Source organism: Malaya genurostris, chromosome 2, assembly GCF_030247185.1.
Source record: "Malaya genurostris strain Urasoe2022 chromosome 2, Malgen_1.1, whole genome shotgun sequence".
Lineage (NCBI taxonomy): Eukaryota > Metazoa > Arthropoda > Insecta > Diptera > Culicidae > Malaya > Malaya genurostris.
The window spans coordinates 256,424,914-256,451,305 of record NC_080571.1 but is presented as its reverse complement, the minus strand read 5'-3'; the positions used below and the strand labels follow the sequence as shown (position 1 = coordinate 256,451,305).

General features: G+C 37.8%; 1 protein-coding gene across 2 annotated transcripts in view; it reads left to right on the top strand.

Annotated features, from left to right (window-relative positions):
- The window catches only part of LOC131429611 (netrin receptor unc-5-like), a 532,527-nt gene that overhangs the window by 490,841 nt on the left and 15,294 nt on the right, over positions 1-26,392 (top strand). The window lies entirely within an intron of this gene.

Below are 26,392 nucleotides of genomic sequence, written 5' to 3'. Positions count from 1 at the left end.
CAGGGCAATTATTGAGCACATCAACTGCTAACTGCTTGATCCATCGTTTACGAGTACATGTATTTTCCAGTTTCGAAACTGATTTGCAGCAATCTAACTGCTCTTAGCACCTTTAGAGGTCCTTTTTGCAATATGGATGTAAAGGGCTAATTAATGATACAATACAAGAAAATATTAGAACAAATGAATTGATCTCTGTGAGGATATTATCAAAAGAATACAGAAACAAACTTCTTACCGTTTCAACTAAAAGAATGGAAAAGAATAATATAGTTTATTAAAGTGTTGTTTTGATGTTGATATTATAAATACTCACTACTCTTCAATCCGTAGGAAGAGACACAAAATTATATCAATGAATATTACGCCACAACTTTATATACCTAATTATTACCTTGTCACTCGCGAAAGTCGGATTCCATTAACGCTATCCAAGTACTGACTCTGGAGACCAGTGCCGGATTGACCCAGCGTGATTCTAAGTAATTAAGGTGGTCATTTCTCACCGCACGCCACACCAAATTCAACTTTTGTGCTATCTAGCAAAACTTGAGTAGATCCTGCTACGGCGGGAAAGGATTGTTGCAGTGTGATGAGTGGGCACCGAAAGGCGTTGATGAGTGAGTGAATCAATTTGCCGTTCCGCATTTCTTTCGTCTAGCTGAGATCGCCCCCGGATGGTTGGAACAATTTGCAGGTTTATTTTTCTCATCATTCGGCTGGATTATGATTGACGGGATTGGTAGCGTGGGCGATGAGCGATGGGGCTAATTTACATTGCTTTAAAGATGATGTCGTAGCAAATTAACGGCCAGCACATTGAAAAATTACTGTCGGACGAACTACAGTAGAGTGCCCGTTTGGCGAAAGGCCAACTGGACAATGCTGAGGAGTTCCGGAAGAGTGGGCAATGGCAGCGTGGAAAGGTTGATCACCTAGTCTAATCGGGTTCGCGTTGAATCATTTGTGCTCACATATTCCCATCGGCGATTGATTCGAAAAATGATTTTTGCTTATTGGAAAGCAGTATATAATTTGAATGTAAAAAAATTGAACATTAGTCATTCGAAATGTTTCTGTACAAGATATTGTCATTCTCTCATAATGGTTTGATTACTGCGTACAAAACAATACTAGTTTTCGGTATTTATTATGCAACCTGATCATTCTTAGCGTACAAAATCATTGCATGGCTAGTACTACGATCCTACTGACACTAAGAATCAACATAATCTTCTAAGCAGACGTAAAGTCATTGCTATTTGCAACCAGAGCTGCAAATTGTCAGTCATGTCAAATGACCTTGACAGACTAACTAAAATCATCGTCAACTGAAATCGGTACGGTCAATGTGTCTGTCAAATGAGATACTCGATAGTTCAATGACCAAGTAGAAGTATACTCAGTCAAATACAGGTGACGCATTTTGATCTCTCTCTCATTCTCCTATTAACTGTTGAAGTAAAAAAATTCCAAGAGAGTACTAACATAAACATAAATTGATAAAGTTCATTGTTCTTCGTAAAAAGTCATCGGATTTCGGAGTTTATTGGTGTACATGAATTTAATTCAATGTTTATGCTGCTTGATTAATATTTAGTCAATCGTAATCAAGCAGTGACAGGAGAAATGCAGATAATATCAATCGCATCGGCAATCAATGAGCGTCCTGGTGAGTATAATATCAAGAGAATTTAAGTTATGACAGATCGGCTCTCAGACACTCAATATATGATGATTGGTAGAGCCTGGTTGGCAGCAGTCCAGTGACATAAACTTTCCAATCTTCGTCGTGCAAAGTTGCTCGTTGATAGTGACATTTAGCAGCTCTGTTTGCAACACATTTGTTTTACACTAAAAGTGCAATGTCTATTCTGACGTGCCGAAAGTAACGAAACCTTTTGACGGCAAAGCTGGCCGCCAATAGATATTAGTCATTTGGGAGTTTGGAACCTCTTGAGTTCCGGTTTGTGCTAAAGTGCACATGACTAATTTGAATTATTTACATTTCGCATTTTAATCTACTAATGCACTGATGAGCCGGATGCGATACGTCGAAATCAAGTTTTTTGTTAGTTTGAGGTTGAGTTTGAGCGACCAACCCTGGTTGCTACTCCGTTAATGATCGGGATTAGCTGGAATTGTACATGGAATTTCTAGATGATCCGACCTGGAATTGGTAAATCATCCTTCAATGTACATCTACTGGTAATCCCAGAATTCATTGATCAGGCCCGGCCCGAACGTAGATCGTCTAAGGAATGGGAAGGGATGTTAGTTCAACACTTGTTGTTACTTGCATAGAGGCCATATGTACTACTGCGCACTCCACAAGTGTCACGGAAGAAGGATATTTGTTGGTAAAAATTTCAGAAAAGATAGTATTGGCGCGCGTCTCAGTGTGTTTCAGTTTCAAGATGCTCGGATGCACACTAAATGAATGAACGTTTCAACAGTATCCGATATTGAAGTCCAGGGAAGTCTTGATTCACAGTTCTTATTCGTGAAAACTAAAGGAAAATTTGAAATACTATCGCGTAACCAATGAAAATTTCCCTATTTTTTCTAAATGGAATTACCTGCTACAAAATAAACGAGTGAATAGAATTTGGAGAAAAAAAAAGTTGATTCATTGTAGTGACATATTCTAAAAATGTTTATAAAATCATTTTAAATCACCAAACAAAGGTCAACAGATTTCACGCGCGACTTGATTGATTATTATTTCCGCTTTATTATTTTAATTATTCATTAAAGTTATTAATTGATTATATTGGTTGTTCTGGGCAGCCGGCTACCGAGAAAAAATTGTTAATTTATCATACAAACAAGTATTTTTTACTATGTTTTTTTTTTTTATTCAAGAATATAATATTTAAGGCACACTGCTTAAGCTCTAAGATGCCAAGGGCTTTTACTAATTTTAATTTACGACTAACTTAAAACTAGGGTTGTATCATTGAGTAATGTCATATTTGGGTCGCAATGGTTGACTTTGGCAGATCCAGCCTTCAGCTGGTGATCGGCAATGGCCGGTGAATTGAATATTTCATGAGAGCCTTCCATATGGCGTTGGTGAATGTTCATGTTGGCCGCATTCTTCGGTCCGTGTGGGTCCGCGGGAAACACCCCCAGGTTACGAATACCCGGCGGGTGGCCCGCATGCTGTTGGTAAGTTTCCGTGGGCGATGATGGTGTTGTTACAGAAGAAAATGAGAAAAAAAAATAGCGAAGTAAATATTGCGGAAAACGGAGTAAAAAGGGGATATGGGAATGAATTGACTAAAACGACAGAGATCTAATAAGTTGACATCGAGATGGTGAAGAGATGGGGAGGGGGGAAGCGAAAAGGTTAGTGACAGCACAGAGATCTTGTTAGTTCCGATGAAGATGGTGGACAGATGAGAAATCGGGATAATCGGTGGAAGTTAGTGTCGAACCTGCAGGTGAAGATTATTCTTAGCCACAGTTGAAACAACGTCGATAAATAGGAGGAACTTTCAAAGCCAGATGTAACAGATTACACTTGTATATTAATGTGTTTGAGAAACTCGTATATCAGAAGCATATATGAGCTATCCCGACTCGCCAACACATCCCGAACCGGAACTTCAGGCGGTCTACCTCGGGCCCTGAGGGATTCCAGTAGCTTCGACCTGGCGTCGCGATACTCTACGCACGACCACACGACATGCTCGATGTCCTGATAACCGTCGCCACAGGTGCAGAGCCCGTTCTCCACGATCCCGATACGCCGGAGATGTGCGTTAAATGTATAGTGATTTGACATGAGTCGTGACATAACGCGAATGAAATCACGACTCACGTTCATCCCCTTGAACCAAGGTTTCGTCGATACCTTAGGGATAATGGAGTGTAGCCATCGTCCCAGTTCGTCATTCGTCCATGAAGTTTGCCAACTTTCGAGAGTTTTCTGACGAGAAATACTGAAAAATTCATTGAAGCAGATTGGTCTTTCATAAATATCACCTTCTAATGCGCCCACCTTAGCCAATGAGTCTGCCTTTTCATTTCCCGGAATGGAACAATGCGAAGGGACCCAGACTAACGATATTGAATAAGACCGTTCAGATAAAGTTCTCAAGTGTTCCCGTATTTTCCCCAGAAAATAAGGGGGGTACTTTCCTGGCTTCATTGCCCGGAGAGCTTCTATTGAGCTTAGACTGTCCGTGACAATGAAGTAATGGTCTTTGGGCGAGGTTTCAATGATCTCGAGGGTGTACTGAATAGCAGCTAATTCTGCGACGTAAACTTAAGCCGGATCACTGAGTTTGTACGAAGCGGTGATGTTTTGATTGAAGATACCGAAGCCTGTGGACTCGTTGATGTTTGATCCGTCAGTGTAAAACACCTGTTCACAGTTGACTGTTCTAAATTTATTATAAAAAATATTTGGGGCCACTTGAGGGCGCACGTGATCCGGAATTCCACGAATCTCTTCTCTCATGGAAGTATCGAAAAACACAGTAGAATCAGAAGTATCCAAGAAATGAGCACGGTTGGAAACAAACGAAGAAGGATTAATATTCTGAGCCATGTAATCAAAATACAAGGACATAAAACGGGTTTGAGAATTGAGCTCAACTAACCTTTCGAAATTTTCAATCACCAGAGGATTCAAAATGTCGCATCGAATGAGTAAACGATATGAGAGATCCCAGAACCGGTTTTTCAATGGGAGAACGCCCGCCAGCACTTCGAGGCTCATCGTATGAGTCGATTGCATGCAACCCAAGGCAATACGCAAACAACGATACTGAATTCTTTCCAGCTTGATGAAATGAGTGTTCGCCGCGGATCGGAAGCAAAAGCATCCGTATTCCATCACGGACAATATCGTTGTTTGGTACAGCCTGATCAGGTCTCCTGGATGGGCACCCCACCACGATCCGGTTATTGTACGAAGAAAGTTGATTCTTTGTTGGCATTTTCGTTTCATATACCTAATGTGACATCCCCATGTGCCTTTGGAGTCGAACCAGACCCCGAGATATTTAAATGTGAAGACCTGAGCTATGTTTTCACCCCCTAGTTGAAGCTGTAGTTGTGCTGGTTCTCGCTTCCTTGAAAATACAACCAGCTCAGTTTTCTCCGTAGAGAACTCGATACCCATTTGAAGAGCCCATGTGGATAAGTTGGCAAGAGTATCTTGTAACGGCCCTTGCAGATCGCCAGCTTTGGGTCCTATAATAGACACAACGCTGTCATCGGCAAGTTGTCTTAGCGTGCAAGATGTGTTGATACATTTATCGATGTCGTTTACGTAAAAATTGTATAAAAGGGGGCTTAAGCATGAGCCCTGAGGAAGACCCATGTAACTGAATCGTATTGTCGACAAATCACCATGCGCGAAATACATATGTTTCTCAGACAATAGATTATGTAAAAAGTTGTTCAAAACTGGCGAAAGACCATGCTGATGCAGCTTCTCAGATAGGATGTTTATGGAAACTGAGTCAAAAGCCCCCTTGATGTCTAGGAAAACTGACGCCATTTGTTCCTTACGAGCAAATGCCATTTGAATTTCGGTTGAGAGCAACGCCAAACAATCGTTCGTTCCTTTGCCTCTGCGGAAACCAAATTGTGTATCTGAAAGTAAGCCATTAGTTTCGACCCAATTGTCTAGACGGAAGAGAATCATTTTTTCGAACAATTTCCGGATACAGGAAAGCATAGCAATCGGCCGATACGAATTGTGATCGGTGGCTGATTTTCCTGGTTTTTGAATGGCGATCACTTTCACTTGTCTCCAGTCATGTGGAACAATGTTGCCCTCAAGGAACTTATTGAATAAACTCAACAAGCGCCTTTTGGCGGGGTCAGGCAGATTTTTCAACAAGTTGAATTTTATTCTGTCTAATCCCGGGGCTTTATTGTTACATGACAAGAGTGCAAGTGAGAGCTCTACCATCGAAAACGGTGTTTCGTTTGTGTTTGGTGTCGCGGCGCGGGTGATCTTCTGTTCCGGTACAGAGTCTGGGCATACTTTTTTAGCGAAATCGAATATCCAGCGGTTGGAATATTCCTCGCTTTCATTCGTGGTGTTATGATTGCGCATTCGTCGGGCTGTGTTCCAAAGAGTGCTCATAGATGTTTCTTTCGTTAAGCCGTCTATAAACCGACGCCAGTAACCGCGTTTCTTGGCTCTAATCAAGTTCTTAGTTTTAACGTCTAACGCCGCGTAATTCCGGTAATTATCAGGTGTTCCATTTTTTCTGAATATTTTATACGCGGAGGCTCTCTCCGCGTTTAAATTTGTGCACTCTTTGTCCCACCACGGGTTGGGAGGACGGATGTTAGTTTTCGCGCCGGGTACACGTTTCGTCTGAGCTTGAGTCGCGGTGTCGAGAATCAAGCCAGCCAAAAACGTGTACTCTTCCTCCGGAGGAAGTTGTTGAGTTCTTTCAAGTTTCTCAGATATCGAGGTCGCATAGCTATTCCAATCAATATTTCGTGTGAGGTCGTACGAAACATTGATTGTCTTCGATGGTTTTGAGCCGCTGGTGATTGATATTACGATCGGTAGATGATCACTACCGTGGGGATCAGGAATTACCTCCCACGTGCAATCCAACCGTAGCGATGTCGAGCAAAGGGATAAATCCAGCGCACTTGGTCTTGCTGGTGGTGCAGGAATCCGTGTCATTTCTCCCGTATTCAATATTGTCATATTGAAGTTATCGCAGATATCATGGATCATAGCTGATCTGTTATCATCGTGAAGACAGCCCCATCCCGTACCGTGTGAGTTAAAGTCTCCCAAAACCAACGTCGGTGCGGGAAGGAGCTCAATGATATCACTGAGTCGCCGATGCCCAACCGAGGCTCTTGGGGGAATGTAGATGGAAGCAATACAAAGGTCCTTACCTTTGATTGTAACATGACATGCGACAACTTCAATACCTGGTATCGAGGGGAGGTTAATTCGATAAAAAGAATAGCACTTTTTGATCCCTAAAAGTACTCCTCCGTAGGGATCATCTCGATCCAGGCGAATAATGTTAAAATCGTGGGAGTTTAAGGGTATTTCAGAAGTTAACCAAGTTTCGCACAATGCAAATGCGTCACATTTCAGATTATTTACTAGAAATTTAAATGAATCTATTTTTGGGATAATACTTCTACAATTCCACTGTAAAACAGTGATTAGATCCGTGACCTCGGTGGATGATTTAGCCATCGAAAGATACAATCGCTGAAAGAAGGGGCCAATTTGCAGTCAACTGCTTCAAATATGTTTTTACTGTAGGCATGAAAGCAATTAAAATGCTTCTAAGAGGGTCTGAAATATTGAAAGTTGTAAAAATCCAGTCCACAACATCAGAAAACTTGATAAGTCCAGCACCTAGTTGGTTCTCTGGTGGATTTTTAGGGACGCTTGGGGATTTTGTAGTCCCTGGAAGTGGTGGGAATTCCATCTCGGAATTGAGTTTTCCGAGACCAGGAGCTTTTTGCTTCGGTGATTTTTCCCGATTCCCGTTAGCTGTAACTTTTCGAAGCCCTTCGGAAGACACCTTCGAACCCTTACTAGGTAGCTTATGAGAAGATTTATTCATTCTTTTCCTACAGCTATGAGGGACCGCTGAAGATGGACCTTCCAAAGGGTCGTCAGAATCGCTCTCGTCAGTCGACAAGCAGGCATATGGATTCGTTGTCTGTTTAGGAGGGGTGGCACTTTTAAGCATCTCTGCGAAGGAACGCTTGGAGTGCTCCTTTAGGGAACGCTTCATTCGATCACCTCGCAGTTTGTAAGCGGGACAATCAGAGAGGTCATGTGGACCCTCCTTACAGTAGAGACACTTTTCAGCATCCTTACCGCAAGAGCCGTCCGCATGAGCTTCCCCACAGTTAGCACAACGTGGCTTATTGCTGCAATGGGTAGCTGTATGCCCCAGTTGTTTGCAATTGGTACAATTCATTATCCGGGGTACAAATAAACGAACAGGCAAACGAACCCGGTCCAAGAGGATGTAGTTGGGCAAAGCAGTGCCGGCGAAGGTCACACGATAAGAGTCTGATTGGGGATAAGACTTTGTTCCATCCCCTGCGATCGATACTGAATGCAATCGCTTGCAATCCAGTATCTTGACATTCTTAAGTGAGGGGTCTTTAAAACAACCCGCCCCGTACTTAAGAATATCCTCGCAAGTCAAACTCGCATCGTTGACCACACCGTCGATTTCTACTTCGCGAGCGGGCACGTAGACGCTGTACTCCTGCGTAAAGGGATCCTTTTGAACAAGCTCATTAGCCTGTTTAGAGCTGGTAAACAGGACCCTGAGCTTGTCTGGCCGTATTCTATCAATACTTTTTATAGTATTATATCGCGAAAACAGGTCTCGCGATATTTTTAAAATATTTAAATTTTTTTCTCTTGATTTGGTCCGGAAATAGACCGCGTAAGGCCCGGCCGGTAGTGCGAGCCCATCAGGATAGCTCTTTATGCGGGACATTTTACAGACAAGGGAAGTCTCCATTTGAACATCGGGATCGGGGGGGCCAGGACTTAAATTAGACATGTCGCGGAACTACTTCCGCGCAGAAACAAATAATTCGGGGGGAAATATAATGGTCAAAAACGAATAATCGAAGTAACGGTACTTAACTTAAGATCCAACGGGGGACACCAAGCTGGTCTTCGTCGGTCGGCGTATCGCCGCTTTGATGATGTGCAAAAAACCTCCGAGAGGAAAAAGCACACTTATTTATAATCCTCACACAATGGCCGCTTGTTTATAATCCGCACACTTGGCCTTGATCGCCGAAACAATAACCGGCTAACGGTACCGTTTCGATCCACCGCTCACAATAAGACACTGTTCTATTATATAATGCGAAAAAAACCTCTCAGAGGAAAAAGCACTATTGTCTATCACACAATATCGTTTCGATCGTCCGACCACTTTATCACACACACACAACTGGTTTTCAATGCTTTCGCAGTAAATCCAAATCACGTCCGTTCGCTCGGAAGGTTGAAACGGCAATGATTTTTTTTTTTTTTTTTTTTTTACTATGTTATATGTTATCTCTGTTATTAACTTTGCAATATTGACGGATTTGCACAATAGTTTTTTTTTTTTTGTTTCAATTATAGAGGCTTTAACATCTTCGGTCATTCGCCTCTTCGGACCAGAAAATCTTTCTGGCCCTATGTGTGGGGTTGGGAATCGAACCCAGGCGGGCTGCGTGAAAGGCATCAACTATCCCATCACGCTATACCCGTCCCCTGCACAATAGTTGATTTTTATCATTCAATTTATAATCTTGAAAGGCAAGCAATAACATGGAAAAAAAACATACCAAATAAACCTTTTCTCCGAAGCTAGCCGGAAATTGATAAGTTAAATGAAGAAATAATTTCGTAAAATAGAGTAATCAGAAGTGAAACGTTGAAAATATCTGATAACTGAAAGAAAACTCCTGCAATTGTTGCCTTTCACGACATGGAAACAGGAACTCAGTGGATCTATTATTGGCTCATTTTTTTTCCGCCGGATTCCACTTGGCATCTAGGCTGGTACTGTCCGGAGAAAGATAATAGGTATTATCAATCTCCTCGTGGACCCCAGCATCTACAAGATTTTTTGTTTGTTCGAATGTAACAAAAACAACAGGTTTCAAATTTTATTCCAAATATTTACATATTCAGCAATTCCATGAAAAACTGATATACGATCTCTAAGAATTTCGAAATATTTGGAAGAATCGTTCTCATCGTAGACCCGTTTTTTGTATTTTGTCATAAGAGTGACCATTTCCTCGTCAGGGAGGATAAAGAGTTCGATTATTTTCGATTTTCTTCAAAATATACATTTTGTTTTTAAATCATAACTTTTTAACCACTTGATCAATTCTTTCTATGCTAACTTTCGGATATGTTGTCATATCTATAATTTTTCGGAAAAACATGCGAATATTGTAAAGTTGAAGTTTTATGTTTGAAAAAGTCAATTGTATAACTTTTTACCGGTTTTCATGGATTGCGACCAATGGGTACTATGTCACTTTATATTTTTTCTGCAAACTGAAACATTTTTACATAACATATCCAAAATTTGGCGATGCATGTTATTTTTTTATTTTGAGATATAATTTTTTGAAAATTTCAAGTTTTCGTAGTTTCCGTGTTTTTTCGATTTTCTTTAAAAAAGTTGTTGTTGATTAATTTAAAACTTCTGAACCACTCGACCGATTTCGCTTATTTGTGGCTATTTTGTCGAGAAATGTCTGCAGTATACCCTTCTAACGGTTTTCATGATAGGTGGACCAATGCGCACTATGTAATTTTATGTTTTTCTTTAAAAGCTTAAACATTTTTACATAACATTTCCAAAAATTAGCGATGCGTACTTTTTTGTTTTTGTGGTAAAATCTTTTGAAATTTTCAAATCTTCATTGTTTGCGACCATGCGCCTCCATTTATTTATGGTGATTATAAAATGAACACATTCTTACCTCCTTTGGATTGTAAAACAGGCCCATTGGTCTACCTACCATGAAAACCGTTTAAAGGGTATATAAATGACGTTCTTAAACACAATTTCTTGACAAAATATTCACAAATTAGCGGAATCCATCGAGAGGTTCTAAATTTATAAATTTATCAACAACATCTATTTAGAAGAAAATCGAAAAATCGGAAACAATAAAAACTTTACATTTTCAAAAAATTATAACTCGAAAACAAAAAATAACGCATCTATAATTCTCGGAAGTGTTATGTACAATTTCACATTCAGCTTTCAGAAAAAATATAAAATGACATAATTGTCACAAATCATGAAAACCGTTAAAAAAATATACAATTGACCTTTTCAAACACGATACTTTAACTTTTCAATATTCGCATTTTTTTTAAACTATAAACATTAATTATTTTTTTTAAAATCCGAAAAAACACAGAAACTACGAAAACTTGAAATTTTCAAAAAATTATAACTCAAAAACAGAAAAAAAAATACATAGCCAATTTTTGGATATGTTATGAAAAAATGTTTCAGCTTCCTGAAAAAAATTATATAGTGCCTATTGGTTGTAAACTATGGAAGCCGTTAAAAAGTTAAACAACTGACCTTTTCAAAAACAAAACTTCAACTTTACAATATTCATACATTTTTTTAAAAAGTCAATACACATTTATTGACAACATAACCAAAAATTAGCAAAATCGGTCGAGTGATTTAAAAGATATGAAATTCTGAGATTTCGTATATAAGTTTCACATGGAATTGCTGTATTATTCTAATGGACAACATATCCTAACACTTTTTTGTCGGTGCTGCAAATTGAGGCCAAGAGTTGGCATGATGAAAAAATTCGGACTCGTGGTTGTTTTCTCATTCAGTCCATTTTTCCTTCGACAAATGATCAAATAGATTTCGTTACAACCAAACGGCTGATAGTTTGATCACTCAAAAGTAGTTCGTGGCGTTATCGAACGGCTCCGCTACATTGAAGGCAAAGTATTTCGAATCTTCCTAAATCGATGCTCGAACATACGATAGTTAGATTGCAAGACAAGCACTTTAAACAGTGTGTCACCAAGCCGGGCGATACCTTTATGATCTTATTTAATTTGGCGGTTTGATTAGTCTCATGGAATTAATCTTTAAAAATTATTAACTTTTTGAAGCGTTTATTTATCGTCAAAAACGTCACTGTAGAACCGTTCTAATCACTCGTTGCACGTTGATATGCCATTATGCTCCGGCACATAAGTTTCCTGAATGAATTATTCTAGTGAACTTTTTATTATTATTTTTATTCTAGTGGTTAACTTTTTCCACCAATGGCGTATATTTTGCTATAAATTTGTTTAGATTTTCCAATACGGCACATACGGCATATAGCATATGACAGTACGACACCTACTACTAATGCCATCTTTTGTACGACACTGGAAACTTGCCTTTAGACTCATTGAGCTGACAGAAATTCGGTTTTTGCAATGACTGAGTGGAAACATATATTGGAGAAGCTAAATTAATGAAAAACATACAGAAAAGATGATTTTTTGGAAAAAGATACTCTCAGAGACAGGACTCGAACCTGCGTTCTTATGCATTCCGTACATACGCGCTACCATTTTGCCACCCTAAGCCGCAGCGCGTAGGTTTGGCGACTTTACGTCAAACCAACTAAAAATTAATAAATCGTGACAGAAATTGTTTATGCGATAAATTTGTATAGACAAATTCAATAATTTAATATTAGCTGAATCAACCGGCATTGTTCGGAAATGTCTCGTTAAAATAAATCTGGAGAAACGATGGATGAATAAAACATACCGAAAATGGTATCTTGCCATCCAATTATTAGAAACATTACGCGAATATGCAACATTTCTCAGTCTGAGATATTGTTCTGCCGATTGAATTTATTTTATATTGAAAATAAAATCATATCAAGTAGTACTATGATTTCAATACAGATAATATTGACAGAAATTCGTAAACCTTCGTTTTACAATACATCAAACCTTTTTGTAGGGATATTTTCTTTGACTGATGGTATAAAAAGAAAATCCATGGAAGTACTTTTTACTAGAGATATAAAATTTTCACATTTTAGCAATATTTTTTGAAGTGTCGGAAAGTAACTATCGAACAGTCAAAAACAACCATGCTCTCGAGCTGAATTATTTTTGACAGCGGATTGAATAACTACTCGACTGTCAGATTATAACCAATTTTGCACACATGAATTACCATTACGTGCAAGCTCGAGCACAAGAGCCCAAGAGCGATTGCTGGGCTGCTCGATGTGTACGAATTGCTACTAGGTTATCACTTGGTCAAACAACCGTTAAATTTCCTGCACACATTAAAAATAACTGCAAAATGTATGTTCTCTGAAATATAAGCACCGTATTTCGGCACTGATTTTGACAGAGGATTGGGTTTACATTGGACCAGTTTTTGATCGTAACACCTTTTGCAAGTGTTCCCAACATGGAGGCGTTCCAAGCATGGGGGGATTGGGAACACTTACTAAAGGGTGCTACGGTAAAAATCAAATATAATAAGAATGGCTTTTTTCGCGGCTTCCGGCTTTCGAATTCGCTTCGAATCGGTCTTTGACCACATGCAACAACTTTGCAAACTTGCAAGTAGTTCGGCTTTTCGCGATGCGCAAGCAAAATTTTGACATACTGCTCTTCTTGTTCCGATGCCATTTTAATGCAAGATAACCTATTGATTTTGAAACTTTTCCAACGGTTACACGACAACACTTTGTTCAATGTTCAGATGGTTTCGTAGCCTCAGAGAATTATGTCAAGTAGCCATGGAGTATGTTATTAAGAGTTTGTTTTTTCAGCAATTTGAAAGATATCGCATATGTTTGATTAGAAAATATTGCAAAAAAAATTGTACAATATAAAATGTCAATATACACAAAAAATACGATTTCCTTTTTAAACACTCAAATTGCCACACACAGCCACAGCATACTAGCAGAATCAAACTTTTCACTAAAGGTCGAACCAACGCATTAACAATTTATAACAACCTAATCTATATTGATTAAAAGCCATTTAGTCAGACGCCGGGCAGCTCAATTACGCCGACAGTTGCCTGGCTAGTACAGCCATCGCCATCGGGATTCGGGCGATTAAGTACTTGCTACCGCTGCTGTTTGTCGGTGGTTCGGTGGCGCGGAAGTGCCTCACACCGAAAGAGGTGAAATTGAATAATTGCTTCATCATCTTTGAACACAGGCGCCATTTGTTCGATTTCGAGACGAGAGGAAGAAACAGTCCTTACAGGAAGGTCGAACACTGCTGCTCTATCGTCACCGTCGGCTCGATGTTCGCGGACAGAATATAAAGACATTTGCAGCGCAGTTCCGTTTCACACCGCGGCACCAGTTTTGGTCTTGTCTATTATTATTCAATTAATAACCGTTTCCCGAGTTATGACAGGTTCATAATGGTCCAATTTGATTAACTACGTCGGAGCCGGATGTAGCGGGATGTCATGCAGTTCCAGACCGTAGCTGAATTGGTTAATTTATTATTGATTCAACGTCTTTTTTTGTTGTATCTGTGGTTTATCTTGGAACGCGAAACTCAATTATACTGCCGGTTGATCAGTGAAGATGCCTTTTGTGAAAAAGCAGTGCTTATCGTTCAAATGCCCTGCACAATAAATTACACGCCATTTATAATGTGCGCACTTATTCAATTAATAATAGTTTACAGCTGTAATTGCAACATTCGTCATCCAAATGCCGACAGTGCAGCGCTTGTCTCCAATGCGTCTTATTATTGCGCGCTTGGTTTGCAATTTACGACACTTCCCGTACAGTTGGACGCATTCCGCTGTGACAATTGCACCCAGTCATGGGTCGCAGAGCGCCAAGAGATTGCATCGGTCCCGTTGCCAACTCGAATCTACTTTGTAGTTTGGACACGCCGCACGCATCGTTTTAGGGATGGTCAGTACTATGAATTATACAGATAGCTAGGATTATGTTCATGTATCAGTGAGGTACTTTCTCTTTAGTCATTGGAATCATTCACTTCAAGTTGATAGGTTTATTGCGCGTGCATGCAATCGCAGCCGGTCACCCGTTTGAAACGCGGGCAGCTGATAGCCGCATATCCCTTGAAGGCATACGAACCAGTTTTACAGGCTTAATCTACGCTTGCGTCCAGCTGATGTTTGTCAGAGCAATTGTGAATACGCCTCGCGTCGAGACACACTTCATTTCAATTCAGATCAACAGATTATTTTAATTAGATAGAAATAATCACTTTGCCGCTACTGGTGTTTTTCAGAGAATAATAGTAAAATTCATCAGTCGGTGTTGAACAGTCGTTCGCACCGCACGCGTATAGCTCTTGGCTCCTGGAATTTTTTTTCTGGCTACCTAGAGTTTCATTGATTCAAGGCTTCAGTCTTTTTCAAGGCTACCTGAATCACTAACTAAGTGACTAAGTGATACAAAGAGTGATATTAGAGTGACTAAGTGATACAAAGAGTGATATTAGAGTGACTAAGAAATTAATCAGCCTTTTTTAAGGCTAGCTAGGAGTCTAATCGAAGACTAATTTAGCCTAGTTAATTTAATTTAAAATTTCATTAATTTCAAAAATGCCTGCGTCCAACCGGAAAGGCAACAAGCCTAAGGCTAAAAATAATTCAATACGGAATAAATCACAATCCGTTATTCAACATTTTTCTAATAGCATTCACGATCTTATAGAATCTGAATGTAAAAATAAAAGACAACGGACGGATTTCCCTTCCGTTGATCCTATGCCGTCTAACAATATTTACGAGATTCTTCCTGAATCCGATTGTAGCGACATAGAAGAAAATTCTTCAAAAATTCCCAAAATGGACGCTTGTCGTTCTGGGAAGAAACATCAATCTATGCCACCAGTGACGGTGATGATTTCCGACTTCAAAGCATTCCGTACTGAGCTTTCTACTTTTCTCCCGGAAGTAAAAGTCTCATTTCAAATCGGACGAAGAGGAGAATGTCGAGTCTTGGTGGATGGATTGGAAGATTATGAACGTCTTATTCGATATTTGTCCGAGAAACTTCATAAATTTTATTCATATGATATAAAATCAGACAGACCCTTCAAGGCTGTCTTGAAAGGATTATCAAATGATCAAAGTATTGATGAAATTAAAAATGAACTAAAAGAATTGCTTGGTTTTGCCCCTTCCCAAGTAATACTTATGAAAAAAAGAGCGAATGGTACTTCTAAACCACGCTCTGGAATTTCCCATGAACTTTACCTAATACACTTCAATCGAAGTGATGTAAACAATTTGAAAACTTTAGAAAAAGTACGTTTCATTTCCCACATTAAAATTCATTGGGAACATTATAAACGGCATAATCGTATTGCAAACTTAACGCAATGTCGTCGTTGCCAAGGCTTCGGTCATGGAACCAAAAATTGTCATATGGATATACGGTGTTTGAATTGTGGTAAATCGCATTCGAAAGACGCTTGTCCAATGAATGAAACCACTGATAAATTTTCATGTTCAAATTGCAATGGAAATCATAAATCCAATTATTTGAAATGTCCTGTCAGGGAAAAAATTTTAAACGCTCGTTCGCTTAGACAACAAGTCAAATCAACGACCTTAAATTTACAGAACATACCTGAAAATTCTTCTAAGGCACCTGCCAATTCGTCTTCTAACGAAAACAATTTATTGACAGGTAGATCGACCTCGTCATCATCTTCTTCTAATGTCAGTTATGCTGGTATATTAGGTAGAAATCTATCTCCTATTTCTTCTAATGTAAATAATCAAAACACAGGACCGCCTTGCAGTTCTTCTTCTAACGAAAACAATTTATTAATAGGTAGACCGGCCAAATCATCTTCTTCTAATGGCAGTCTACCTACAAATATTCCTTCAATGCCATTCGCTTCTTTAAATGAAGTCGATTTAGGCGATATAGCTGAAAATAAAATGATCTACCTACAAGATCAACTTTTTCAAATGATCATCCAAATGAATTCGACTTCATCACTTTTTGAAGCATTTCAAATCGGATGGAAATTTGCAAATAATATTATAATGAATTTAAAATTTAACAGTGATGTTAAATAATTATTTGAATATTTTAAATTGGAATGCTCGATCTTTGAAATCGAGTGAAGATGAATTTTATAATTTTCTCAAAGTTCACAAAATTCATATTGCCATTGTGACAGAAACTTTTCTTAAACCAAATGTAAAATTGAAAAGTAATCCACATTATGTGGTTCATCGATTTGACAGGTTTACTGGAATTGGTGGTGGAGTTGCCATTTTTGTCCAACGGCAAATTAAACATCGAATTTTACCTTCTTTCAATACTAAAGTTATTGAAAGCTTGGGAATCGAAGTTGAAACCATTCATGGAATTTATTTCATCGCTGGAGCATATTTGCCATTCCAATGCACCGGCGAACAATTAAATTTCTTTAAAGGCGATTTGCAAAAACTTACAAGATATCGATCGAAATTTTTCGTAATAGGGGACTTAAATGCTAAGCATGTCCAGTGGAATTGTAGGCAAAATAACAGTAATGGTAAAATACTTCATAATCAACTCTCAGCTGGTTACTTTACAGTTCTTCATCCCAGTAATCCTACTTGTTTCTCTTCCGTGAAAAACCCGTCTACAATTGATCTGGTTCTAACAGATCAAAGTCACATTTGTAGTGAACCGATTACTCATGCTGATTTTGACTCAGATCATCTTCCTGTAACATTCAGACTTTCCAACGAAGCTATAATTAATCCAATTAGTTCTATTTTCAACTATCATAGAGCAAATTGGTTGGATTACAGATCTCACATTGAAAATCATGTGGATCATGAAACTATTTTAGAAAATTCTGCGGATATCGACACAGCAATTGATAATTTGAATCATTATATTATCGAAGCTAGAAATCTTTCAGTTCCCAAAGCTCAAACTAAATTAAATTCTCCTATCATCGATGACAATCTTCAACTGCTCATTCGGTTGAAGAATGTTCGTCGACGACAATATCAACGTTCTCGTGATCCTGCTATGAAAAACATAGTTAAGGATTTACAAAAAGAAATTAAACATAGATTTACTCTTTTGCGAAATGAAAATTTCGCTAAAGAAGTTGAACAAATTAAACCATATTCTAAACCTTTCTGGAAACTTTCTAAGGTTCTTAAGAAACCTCAGAAACCTATTCCTGCTCTCAAGGAAGGAAATCAAATACTTCTTACAAATGGCGAAAAAGCTCAAAAACTTGCTCAGCAGTTCGAGAGTGTCCACAATTTTAATTTGAACGTTGTGAGTCCTATTGAAAATGAAGTCTCACTGAAATATGATCATATTTCAACCCAAGTGTTATCACACGATGACATTATTGAGACGAATTTTGATGAAATTAAATCAATTATTAGAAAACTTAAAAACATGAAGGCTCCTGGTAATGATGGAATTTTTAATATTCTTATTAAAAATCTTCCCGATGTTGCCTTGAGACTCCTGGTTAAAATTTTCAACAAGTGTTTTTCATTAGCTTACTTCCCAAAAAGATGGAAAAACGCTAAAGTAATTCCTATCCTAAAACCTGATAAAAACCCAGCAGAAACATCAAGTTATCGCCCAATTAGCTTACTTTCTTCTATCAGTAAACTTTTTGAAAAAATTATCTTGTTAAGAATGATGACTCATATAAATGAGAATTCAATTTTTTTACCAGAGCAGTTTGGATTTCGTCATGAACATTCAACTACTCATCAACTTGTCAGAGTAACGAACATGATAAAATCAAATAAATCTTCTGGGTTATCCACTGGAGTTGCTCTTCTAGACATAGAAAAAGCATTCGACAGTGTTTGGCACAAAGGTTTAATAGCAAAAATGTCTGATTTCCAGTTTCCTATTTATTTGATCAAAATGATTCAAAATTATTTAACTGATCGTACTCTTCAGGTTAGCTATCAGAATTGTAAATCTGAATTGCTACCCGTACGTGCCGGTGTTCCGCAGGGTTCGAGTGTAGCTCCAATCTTGTATAATATTTTCACTTCTGATCTTCCAAATCTACCCGTTGGTTGTCAGAAATCGCTATTCTGTGACGACACAAGTCTGTTAGCCACAGGTAGAAATCTAAGAGTGATCTGCAGTCGCCTACAAAGAAGTTTAAATATTTTCAGTGATTATCTGTCAAAATGGAAAATTAAACCAAATGCAGCAAAAACGCAATTAATTATCTTTCCTCACAAGCCAAGAGCTTCTTTTCTTAAACCAAACAATAATCACATTCTCAAATTGAATGGCTTGGAATTGACATGGTCTGATCAAGCTAAATACTTAGGTTTAACGTATGACAAAAAACTCACTTTCAAGGATCACATTGAAGGAATCCAGGCAAAGTGTAATAAATATATTAAATGTTTATATCCTCTTATAAACAGAAATTCTAAGCTCTGTCTAAAAAACAAATTGTTAATTTATAAACAAATTTTCAGACCAGCCATGCTTTATGCGGTACCAATTTGGTCAAGCTGTTGTTCCACCAGGAAGAAAACGCTTCAAAGGATTCAGAATAAAATTCTGAAAATGATTCTGAAGCGTCCTCCCTGGTTTAGTACAAATGAGTTACACAGACTCACAAATATAGAACCATTAGATGTAATGTCACATAATATTATAAGCAAATTCCGACAAAAATCGATGCAATCTTCAATTGAATCGATTCGCTCTCTGTATTAGTTAGTAAGTTAGTATATAAGTTCCTTTTCCCCATTACACAATACAAGTAGGTTTAGAATTTTCCCTACACAAAAATCTCAGAATTGCGGAAGCAAATGATGTCTTCATGGTAATAACCAAATCATATATATATATATAACAGGGCTGAAAAGTCACCACTTGTGGCTGAACACCCAATTTAAATCTTAATAATTTAATTTTAACTCATATTCCAATAAATAGTTATTTAAAAAAAAAAAAAAAAAAAAAAAATAGTAAAATTCAGAGCAACACGTTCTACAGATATCGTTTCAAATAGTCAACATTTCATTTTTCTTTCAACGGGTAGTAGTTTTCAGGTTTTCAAATAAGTTCATCAAATAACGATATTATGAAAAGCATTATTATTACTTTTAGGATACTATGACATATCAAAGCAAATCATAGAATATTCGACAACTCGAAACAGTAATTCATTAAGCAATGACCATATCAATGCACTTGAAGTTTTCTACTACTTCTAACTAAGACAAATAACCATAACAAAACTCACTTTATATGACTGAGTAGAACGAGACATCATACAAAAGCTAAACCGATGTTAGTTTCATATTGCACATTTCAAATAACTGTTTCCGGAACCGGAATCGGGAGATTGTCACAGTTGCAGTAAGTTTTCAAGGTCATTAAATAGCCAGACCTACATGTTCGACTAGTTTTACAATCTGGTTCGAAAATTTCGTACTTTTTTGTGACGTACATTATATGAAAGTTAGACATTTTCATCTTTCGTTATCCTGGAGGTCGGATCCGGATAAAATTCAATCTCATTCAATAGAATAACAAGACAATTATTTGAGTTAAAGTTCGACCGGTTCAGTCACGGTTAGTTTGTTTGGTTATATGCTAGTAAGACCTGCATGCTAGAAAAATTCACCCGCTAGTTTTAAAGAATTTGTTCCATTTTCAATATCCACTAACAGTGTTGGTGATTGCCGATAATTTGTCAGAGAGCGGTTCGATATTTCTCTACATTGTATACATCCTCATTCAGGTAGATGATGCTACAAGAACTTACTTTGTCTCAATGCATGAGCTGTGAGAGAATATTTCTGCATTTCTTCTCTCCATCTCCTACTCTGAGTATTTCACGGTCCTTACCAAAATAGATACTGGTTTGCAATGATCGGTGGACTCATCAGTGCAGAGTCAAAGACGAAACGTAAAAGTAATAAAAACGGTTATGTGCCCTAGAACAAAATTTGGTTAACCTCTAAATGACCAAACCTGCATCGGCCAGAAATAGTCGAAAACACGTTTTCGTTCGGCACGTCAGAAAAGACATTGCACTCCGTTGCAAAACAAAAAGTGTTCTGTAAATAGCAGAAACTTTACGTCTGCCTAGCGGTTCAAATTGAACTGCCGCGTTTAGCACTAAGCAATTCAATTTGAACTGCTCTGCACTGATGAGTCAAAGACGAAACGTAAAAGTAATAAAAACGGTTATGTTCCCTAGCACAAAATTTGGCTAACCCCTAAATAACCGTTTGTTGCTTTAGAGAGAATCTCCACAGCAGCGTGCTAACCCTAATGCTCAGACGGGTCATCGAGAGAAATTCGCTCTCACACTGGTGTCCATTCTATGTTAAATGAGCCAAACCGAGTTTTCGTTGCTGAGATGATATTTGTCTCTCTTTGATGGCACTGATTGAATTGTGTGAAGAGTTGCTAGAGAGGATTCTTTGATACGATAAAAGCCATCCTTGCCCACTAACAATAAATTCAATGGAAAGATTATTTCATTCTGAATATTGATTATAGAAACAAAGTCTTTGTTTATATTCCAGTTCCAGTTTGGTTTACTCTATTTCGATTAAACCGAGTATTCGAGAATAAAAGAACCAAGTGAAGTTCTGCACTTCCGTTACTTTTGTAGATGAAATTCAAGCTAAATAGGGTATTATTTTTGAAACAGTTGCTTAAAATCTACTTTGTGATCGGATTTTTAATCAATTTTGGTCACAATATGTATGCAAATATTATTTACAGTTTTCATTGATATCACTACACAATATCTTCAAATATATCAAATATCTTTTCAAATAGTCTTGAATCTATTGAAATTCTTTCTTTCTGTAGAGCGCACATTTCGTAAGGTAGCTATCATTTGTCTCTACCTTAGTACTGTATTAAACAAAAATCACACACCGGTAACAGACATTCGGGCCCGTGTTGTGAATCTGGATTCTTCGAAATGATTGAAAACTTGGGCTCACGTGTGCTCGGTGCTGATTGGCTCGTTTGTGTTTTCAAAATTGAGCTTCGGTGTTGTTTTCGTTTTCTTTACCGCGTGGATAAAATCGAACACCACACACAGCGTGCTTCATTCGTAGAGACGGTGTTGTGCTTTGTTCGGACACTCATCACCTTGTAATTTCAGAAGTGAGTTCGTTCCATTTTAGAATTTGTGACCACTATTTCCGGTGTTCCCGGAACTGAGAGGCGGAAACGGCTATAGCCGGAGGCCATTGTCCGCAAAATTATTTTACTGACTTTCAAATTTGCTGAAAAAAGTACACGCTTAACTTCGTTCGGTTTTTTTCATCTTTTGACGAGTTTAGAACCGCCGAGCTACTGAACATTCTTATCCTACTGAAATATCAGCACTAATAAACATTTCTTGACAGCAATGCTGACGAGGCCTATCGATTGAAACTGATTTGGGCTCCCAGCAACCTCATTTTTCCCGTGTTTTGCATCATTGATCTGTGTGCTCTTGCTTGAAATGTTTAACACTCTTCATCCTCTAATTCCGGAACCGGAAGTTGGATCCAGATGAAATAATCCGTAAACATATGAAAATCATTAGCTGTAAAGTACTTCTGAATATCTGAAAACGGAATGAAGCACCAAGATTAAACAAAAGTCACAACATATTTTCTTCCATTAAAATATTCTACGTGTGCTCTAAAATGATTTATACTTACTACCGAACTAAATCAATAGTATAAAAGTAATGCCGATCCCAAACAACACAACTTGTACCAGTCATCGGTGATACATCATAAATGTAGCATTAAAACTTTAAACACAACCAATGTTATATTTTGAATTGGTATTGATAAAAAGTGGAGTAGTTCTACGATTTAAAGCTAGTCTAAAGTTGATGTCAGAGTGAACGCGGAACGCGATGCGAAGCTAAGCGATTCAATGCAATGTACTGTTATAGCATCGCATTCACTCTGACAGGTTTACTTTGTTCAAATGCAACTAGCTCGCACGCGCGCCTAGACGCATCGCGTGACGCTTTCACTCTGAAAGCAACCTAAGTTGACGTTTACTTACCAATATGTGTCGGTAGTACAGAAGTAAAATGGATTACCGAGAAAAATTTACCTTTTACTTACAACGAAACATTCGAAAACAACACGGTTAACATTATGCAGCATTGTGCATTGGTAACATATATAAATGTTATGTAAAATTATGAAAAGACTACAATGCTATTAGTGATAAAGTAAGATTCTTATCTGCGCACCAAACATGTCACGGTTCCAGGTGAAAGGTGCTAACTACGAAACCAGAGAGCCACGGTTTATGGGGTCAAATCCAAATAAATATAAAATAAAACACGCCATAAGCAGCATTAATTGTAATCTTCTTTTATTTGTGTTATCTTCTTCAATATTTGAATTTCATTCGTAACTCATTATTTAAGCACTCTTATTGCTTTGTGACATTTATTGTTAGCATCGATATAGTAGATATTTATATTACAGCTACTTTAATAATGTGCAATACCTGCTTCACCTGCCAGATTCTATAAGAGTCTAATAATCGCCCTTTTCAGCTTTATAATAGCATTGTTAAAACATGTGTAATTCCGCTGCATTTGATCAATTTCTTTACGCTTATTTTTAAAGCTGAAATAATGTAAAGTTATAATGCGACGTGGTTACTTGGGTAGCCAAGTGGACTATTCTTCATAAGGTTAATATAGCGGAATGAAGAGTCGGTTGAGCGGCGTCAATCTATATCTGAATGATTAGAAGTTCAAAATAAAATTGAAACCAGCCAAAGTGACAGTACCCACATTCACCTCAGCTTCTAAGCTTTCCAAGCAAAAATTTACAAAGTTCGCGGATAGAAATCTTCTATTTCCAGAACCGTAAATCTGATCCGGACCAAATTCAAACGAAATTTTATATTTATTTTTTATTTTAATCTGAATTTGTGAATTTTTTTTCAGTCAGCTTCAAGAAATCAATGTGAGTTTCTTTTTCGGAGTATTAGATCGCTACTTCTGAGCTGGAATCTAGGAATCGGTATTACTTAAGTGAGTTTGTGAGACAATCAGCTAACAAGCCCTATAAATAAGAGCTCAGTTTAGAAGATTTTTCTTTGTTTTTCGCATTATCATGGAATCGGTATAATCAGGTGTACAACTTTGCTTCCGCCATTTTCCGATAGGTGACTGTACCGGCTGGTCAAAATACATAGATGATAATGCCTTTAAAGTGAGTGTGTACAGTGCCTAACGAATTGTCATCGCCGTTCCAGTGACAGTTGTTCTTGTTTACGTATTATTCACGCTCGAAAATGTCTGTTTATGTGCCTAATTCTCGCCATTTGCGGGAAGTTTTACTTTTCTGTTACAATTTTTCCTGAATTTTTCCTTCGAATCGTAACCGGTGATGAAAAGTGGGTTCAATACGATAATCCTGAACGCAGAAAATCATGGGGAAAGCCCGGGCATTGAACTTCGTCGAAGGTAAAACCGAATATTCACGGCGCCAAGGTTATGATTTGTATTTGGTGGGATCAGCTCGGTGTGATTTACTACGAGCTCTTAAAACCGGGTGAAACCATCACAGGAGATCGCTACCGAACGCAACTGATGGGCCTTAGTCGCGCGGCAAAAGAAAAGCGGCCACAATATCAAGAGCATGACAAAGTCATCCTCCAACACGACAATGCTCGGCCTCGCGTCGCAAAAGTGATCAAAAGGTACCTGGAAACGCTGAAATGGGAAGTCTTGCCCCACCCGCCGTATTCCCCAGATGTCGCCCCTTCTGACTTCCACCTATACCGTTCGATGGCACACGGCCTGGTAGATCAACAAGTTCAATTCTTCGAAGAGTTGGAAAAATGGATTGCTTCATGGATAGCGTCAAAAGAAAACTCCTTTTTTCAAGCCGGGATCCAAAAATTGCCGGAAAGATGGGAGAAAGTTGTCGTTAGCGACGGACAATACTTTGAATAATACATCTGTAGGCACTTTTTCGCAATAAAGCTTTTAATTTTGGAAAAAATGGCGGAAGCAAAGTTGTACACCTAACACTTAAGTGAGTTTGTGAGGCAATTAACTAACCTGTGAACAAGAACTCAGGTTAAAAGGTTTTTATTCGTTTTTCGCATTATCACTTCAAATATCGGCCAGAAATCCTCATCATTCTTCATCCGAGAAACCGAATCCAAATACAACTTAATAGAAATCTATGCAACCATAAGACCATTCATTTGAGTCTAAGTTTGTACAAATCGATTCAGCGAGCTCTGAGAAATCGATGTTTGTTCTTTTTTTGAGTTTTTGACCACTGCTTCCGGTACGTCTGGAATCGGAAACCGTGAGGTCCTGTATAGTCGAAGTGGTCACCTAATGAAAAGATCGTTAAATTGAAAGAATGTACTGACTAGTTTTAAAAAAATAGCTTTGCTTTACATTTTCACTTTTAAAACACTTTTTTAAAAATGAAGTTTTTTTTTACTCATCACCCTGTAATTACGAAACCGTTAGTTGGATCTGGATGAAATAGAATAGAATGTTAGGAAACCTTTCATTTCAATCTTAGTTCGGTAAAATCAGTTCAGTTCTCGGAGAAAAGTGAATGCATATATTTTAATGTTTTGATACATTTCACCCTATATTCATTATGTCAAACTTCCTGTCGCTAGTATTGGCCATCATGTTTTGTTTGTGGTTGTGGCTCGGTACTTGTTCTGGATCTTGTAGATGTGAGGACCGGTACGATTCTTTGTTTTGGAGGAAAAACAAGACTTCTGGAGACATCAAGCGAAAGACATACATTTTCCACAATGGTGCATCCAGTTTCCACAATGATTCTCCTATGCTATCTCTATAGATTTAGTTGAAAGATTGCGAAAAATTTTTTAAAAGGTACAAAAAATGTTTGTCTCATATTTGTCGAAACCAATCTTTAGCAATCCTCTGTCGTATAGTTATTATCTGTTTTTCACTGCTTCTCGAACAAATCAATGATTATTTTGTACTTTTGCAAGTGCAAAAAAATTGTTCATTATGGGACAGTACAATGAAATATTATTCAATGTATGCATGATCTATTCCATAAAATTGCAACTGATATGATATTTCAATTTATATTTACATTTCAAGTTTATTAGGCTCATTTAAGAAGTTGTGAAATAAAACGTATGCAATTGTCAACTCCAAATTTCACTTGATGATTGACTAACTACACTCTTAGAAAAAAATGAAATTTACGTTTGACGTAAATTCAAGCATACCTTAATTTATTCGGTGATGACACAATATTACATCTTCTAACATGTAAAAGTAAATTTTGCGTTAATATCGATGTAAGTTTCAGCTAAGTTAACTGTAAAGTTAATAATATGACTCATCTTCACATACTTTGAATTATGAATGTAAGTGAATCACGACACTCCTTTTATGTGCATCTATAAAGATGTTAATTTGTATAGTCTTAGAAAAAATTAGATTTACGCTTGACATCTTCTAACATGTAAAAGTAAATTTTGCGTCAATATCGATGTAAGCTTCACTGTGAAGCTAATGATATATCTTATCTTTACATGCTTTCAATTATGAATGTAAGTGAATCATGACGCTTCTTTTATGTGCATCAATGGAGATGATTTTTCTAAGTGTGTAGAATATTGCTTCTCTGTACCATGTAACACTTACACACTTACAACGTTGGAAACTAAACCAGGTCATTAGTTCGCCACCGAAAACAGCTACCTCGGGCACTATAAAAGAATCGACCACCATGGACAAAGAAATCGAACTTTGGCGTTGGTGCTGTCCTTTTCCAACAGCATGCAAATGCAGTTAGGTGCCACCATCGTCATATTTTTAGCGATGCATTGCAAAAGAATC